The sequence below is a fragment of the Diorhabda carinulata genome, chromosome 3, assembly GCF_026250575.1.
Source record: "Diorhabda carinulata isolate Delta chromosome 3, icDioCari1.1, whole genome shotgun sequence".
Classification (NCBI taxonomy): Eukaryota; Metazoa; Arthropoda; class Insecta; order Coleoptera; family Chrysomelidae; genus Diorhabda; species Diorhabda carinulata.
Genome location: NC_079462.1, coordinates 23,717,008 through 23,723,015, shown reverse-complemented (window position 1 = coordinate 23,723,015; position 6,008 = coordinate 23,717,008).

The following is a 6,008-nucleotide window of genomic DNA, read 5'->3' as shown; positions in this document are numbered from 1 at the left end:
TGTTAAGTTAACTGCATCTGATACAAAAACAAGAGATTCGATATAAACATAAAAAGTCAAAAACCTTTCCACAAAGTGAATTTACATGCTGATTATTGTCATTACAGTAGTTTTATGAAGATTTATTCTGAATATATCGTTCCAATTATAGGAATTGATAGTGCCAGTGGGCGTAATAAATTAGAGTAAAGCTATTGGAGAGAAAAAATTTCTTTGAATGGTTTAACATTCCTCATTCAAATACAGTATATCATTTTCACTTTCATCAATAACTAATAAAAACATACTATTGACTATTCAAGTTTTTACATAAGGTACGTTGCCTAGGTATCTAGAAGTGAAAACGTATATTCACGATTCTCTTAAAATATTACAAACGGAAGTGTCTCAATAAAGCTGTGTACAAGAGCCCTATCAGCAAAGTATTGAGCGAAATTGTTAAATATATAAATCTGTTGGACTGCCATTTACAGATACCACCGGCTACTTTTCTGGTAAGGGGTTGATATCACACTATGATTGTATGGAAATTTTGTATTCAAAGAGATTCATAATTGCCGAAAACTATATACAAGGACCGTGTGTTTTCAGCCTCTGATCGCTCCGTGCCGACGGTACGGGAGCAGAAGAAAGCGGGAATGCGCCGTAGGCGACTGCGAAGCTTTGGCACTAAGCACTCCGCACATTCAGATGTCATTCGGCGTTGTGCTACAGCCACGTAAACATGTCCGCCATTATTGATGCTCCCGCCAAGTGTGAATTGCGAAGTGTGATTCATTTTCTATAGGATTAAGACCATAGTGCTGCAGAAATCCATCGGAGAATGAGGCGTGTGTATGGGGAAAACTTCATGAGTGATGGTGTTGTGTGTGAATGGTGTCGAAAGTTTAAAGATGGCCGTAATGATGTGTAAGATGAAGGGGGTAAAGAACGCAATTCTGTCGTTTCAGATGACCTGGTTCATTGAGTTTACAGAATGGTTAAACAAAACCGCAGATTAAACATCACTGCTTTGTCTACGGAATTTCCAGAAGTTAAGGTCTAAGTAACCGCAAGGGTACCAATCTCTTGGTAATAAAATTATTGTTTTATATGAACTTGTCTCTTATTTATCGAAAAAAAGGCACTCGTAGGTGATGAAAATTATGATTATTCAGAATATACCGACTCGGAATATGAAACTAATGGTTCTGGAATTATAATTAAGGACTGTATATATTGTACTTTCAATTTCCAAATTGCTGAGTGAATAACTACTTATCATAATTAAGGATCGTATACACTGCACTGTAATTTTTAAATTACATAGTGAATTAACTCCTATGTTGGTTCAAATAGTTATAATAACATACTACAAAGTGTTATATGCATATATTTCACTGACAATTCCTTATGTACACCTCTGCTGCTATATTAAGTTTTGCGGAGGTTTATCCCCATCTTCTTACACCTATAAATAGCCAATAGTTCTTCCACTCGGCGTCCATTCCATTGTCCATGATTCAAATTAACGATTTAATTATTAATAAAAATTAATAACTAATTCGCATAATTTTCCAACTTCAGACTCATTTGCGGTAGCTAAACATATATAGGGATTGACCTATAGGACAAATTGTCATCCAATGAGTGTCAGATGAAATTAAAATTATTCGATTGCAATATAACGTTCAATTCTTTGGTTTTAGCGTATAACAAATAATAGAGCTCATCTAAATTTATAACTATCCCATAAAGTTTTATTGTTGAGAGATACAAATGAATATGGAATGAAATGGATCACATTTGATTCCATTGTCGATTTATTTATAGGAAAAAAGGAACGGTTGATTTAATTTTCCACCTAGTTCCAATATTTATTATACTGGACTTATTAAGCATTATGGATACACGCGACTCCGAACGAATGAGGTTCTTAAACTTGATCAAGTTTTTGTCACATTTTCTGTTCATGTATTGATTAATTTCTCTCGATAATTTTTCTAAATAATTGTTTGTGTTCAGAACTTCCTATTTTTGGACGACCTATATGATTAGATATATTTCACACCGTACCACATACTCAAATTGTTACCATTATTTTCGAACAAATACTTTGCGCTCGTAAATTATGGTTGTAATTTTGTGAGCTTAGATCCCAGACCTGTGAACATTAAAGTGTAGTTAGACGGTAATCTCAGCCAGTGGTCGGAATCCTAATTAGTGACCATTCTGTCATTAAAATTTAGTTTTGCTACGTTTCCACACTCGATTATGTTCGTAAAGTGAGTATTCTAAGATGAAGAAAATTTCACATTATCTCTCATTATTGCTATTATAACCCAAGATTCAATCCTACAATTTTCCAGCCAATATGATGTGGAGTGAAGAAAAATAATTGAATATGGTGTTATCGGAAAATATGTTAAGTGCGTTCGAAGCAGTGAGATGGCAGTGAATTTTTATTTTTGCTGCTTTAGTAGTTGTATGGAGATCGTATTTCTACGTGACTGCCTTCAGTTAAAATTGAAAATGCGCATCCCAAAAAATCGACGTCATAGCCTTGCCTGCAGATGGAACGGTCTTTGCCTTCTGTGGAGCCGGTTGTCTTTTTCAGTTTTTCAGTCCATTGTTTCGGGTGTGAAGTGATGGACCCATGTTTTGTTACATCCATAGTTATAAAACGTAGCCAAAATTTGGCTCAATTTTATTAAAAACTCGATGGAAACATGTGTGTTCCATTGTGAGATGCGGCACCCATCTTGATCACAGCTTTATCGTGGTCAAATTTTCAGTTAATATGCGATTTACCGTACATTTTGAAATGCCCACTATGTCTGCTAACTCGCATACCTTCAGTCGACGATCATCCAGTACCGATTTGTAGCTTTACTTCAACATTTCTAGAGTCGTCTCCTCATTTGGTCGATCACTACGATGCTGGTCTTTGCAGGTCGTACGGCCTCGTTTAAACTCTGCTACCCAATATTTTACTGTTAATAACGAAGGAGCAGTCTCATAGATTAGAATCTAGTTCAGCGTTAATATTGGTTGGGCTATAGCCTTTCAAATGAAAGTATTGTATCACATAACGATGACAATTTTTTCCATGTTTACAAATTCACTGAAAACATTCACTATTGATGGCTGCCAAACAAATACTAAACAACGTGGTGTCTTCAAGCTTGAAATATATGCAGTTCAGACTGTGTACTTTCTAATACACTGGAATTTTTCAAGCAACTACCGGCGTCTCAAGGTTAGGCCAGGTACTTCTGGGGCCATTCGTATATTTACAGATTTTTCTCATTTTCACTTAACAACATCAAATAGCACTATGAATAATCAATTCATTCAAGTCTTGTTCCATTGTGAGGAAACGCGAAAGCCGTTTATAAAGTTTTTCATGCTCAAGTACCTATTTAAAATGGTGTAAACACTTTCATATTATATCTTTGTGATGTTTACTAGCTCTCTAAATTTAAGATTATGATTTTAAAAACTTTTTATTGTGTTTTCTGGTATAATTGCCTCTTATGAACTTTCTAATCGTTGAACATCAACAGTGCTTTTATGGTCACGTATAAACTCCACGTATCAGGCTATCATTATCGATTTCTTTAAAAAAAAAGACAGTATGGTAATTCCAAATCAAACTGTGCTTTTTTTCGGTTAAAATCATGCTTAATCAATACAAAGACTTTCTTATTATTTGGAAAACAAAATATTGGGATGGAGCGACATACAATTTAACAGCAGTTGTTGAAAGATGAAAAATTATGATATGTGGGTACTACTTTCCATCATTTTTTTATGATATATTTGATGAGAAAACCAATAAATGTGCTGAATCAGCATGATGCTGTTCAAGATATAATGCTGATTTGACGTAAGTAAGGTCTAGTCTTAGCAAGATATTTATTCTCTGACATCAGAAGTTATTTAAGAAAAGGATTTAAAATTTCACATGAGAGATATTCTTGCAATAATATAAATAACTCTGAGAATTGATCAAGCTCTGGACAGTAGAGTCTTCGTTGTTTCAGAACATTGAAGTCAATGGATCAGATCAGATTTTTTATATCTGAGTGTAGTCAAAGTACGCAAGTACATTGATAACATATTCCATTCTATGTAAGTAAAAATGTTAACGATGATAATTGTGAGATTTTCATAAAACATAAACTCAGTAGTTCAATAGAATATTCTCAAAAATTTCTATTATTACACAAAAAATTCCTAAAAGATGATTGACATATACATAAATATTTTCTTTTATCAAGAAATACGGTTGAAAAATATCACTTAATCTCACAAAAAATATCAATAAGGTTTAACCAGACAAAGTTATCTGCCTCTACGAACCTGATCTGGTTCAACAAAAAAATATAAATGTAAAATCCGAGAATTTCGAACTACAAACATCTTATAAAAATAATTTCCTATCAAATCAAACTAAATTGGGCGAAACGTGAAAGTTCAGCAACTTTGAAAACTCGCACACACATACGCAATCGTCTTCGACAAAAACTCACATTTGGAAATTGTCCCTCAGCTTGTGACAACCAAAAATTGTGATGTGGAAATAAGTCGGAAATTGATTTTTATTTGGTGGTAAAGAGTAATTGCGGGAGTTATTGAATGGCGTGCTGCTGAGCGCTCCTGCGACCGGGAACGAGAAGAAATGGGTAAACGGAAGAAAAAGAAAGAGGAGAAGAGAAAATCTAGGAGGCACTGTTAGCGGTATTCTCTGAAAATCTACTGCAGTGATGAATAAATTGTTATTTGGTTCATTATTCTTCGAAAGAAAAAGAATCGAATAGGTACGTATATCTGAATCAAGTATCTCTTATTTGTATTTTGACTAATGACTGATTCATTATGAGTGAATCGTTATGGTATATTCTGCACCTAGAGTAGAAGTGATCCTTTTGTGGCGTATGTCACAAAAATACTTGCTTGTATAGAAATCGGCCCACTGTAAACTTTTGACTTTAACTATATTTATTTTTTCAAATTATTCATCATATCACAAAAAGAAATATGCTGTTTGGAGACAATTTAACGTGAATATAACCGACTCCTGCAATGTAATATAGTACGATTCTGGCGGGGTACGGCCTTGCATTGTCATGCACAAAGGTAAATTCGTCTCCAATGTAGTCGACGTAGGGTACGAATTGCTAAAATCTCCTCTATACTCTATCAGTCGTTAAATCTCCAATCATGGTCTCCACTATGATTGAATACAGGGTAGATTCGTGGTCCTATAAAAATTGCACCCCAGATCATGCATCTCCATAAGCACTCCGCTCTTCAAAGCAGCAATGTTTTTCGGTATAACAACCGATTCTGGACCCACTTCTCGACATTCGTCACTGACGAAACCAATAATAAATAGTATTCTATGTTGGTGCTTCATTACTATAAGCTGCACGAAGCAATTCTATGCATTGTTGTTAAATGTGGTGGTTTTGAAAGTTATAAGAAATCATACGCCTTCACGGGTAAGTACTATTTTTGCACAAAATTGCTACACACAACAGATTATAATAAGGATTTCATAGACCTTCCGTTATCCTCGAATTATGTTTTCTCAAAACTGGGTACTTCTAGGTTGATTTCTCTAAATACCGTTGATGCATCTGTCGTTTTTAGAGTAGTGAATAAATTAGCGTCTTGCTCCGCTTTTTATCACCTATGTGGTCATAATTCTCATCGTTTCCGCCTTAAGTTTTCTATGAGATATAGTACTAGTGATTTGTATTGATTTTTTAGGAATGTACGAAAAATTTATTTCTTGTTGTGCGGTTGTATACAAATGAATGAATAATATCTAATGATAGTAAATTCACCATCAACGTAGAATCATATACCTTGTTTCTGATATTAATTCCTCTAAAACGAAAGGCTTCTTCTTTCTAAAACTCTTATATGGTTGTATATATTCACATGGAGCTGATTGATCTGGATGTAACGCCAAATATCCTTTTATACAACTTTCTTGTTTTTATTGTTCTTGAAATCTT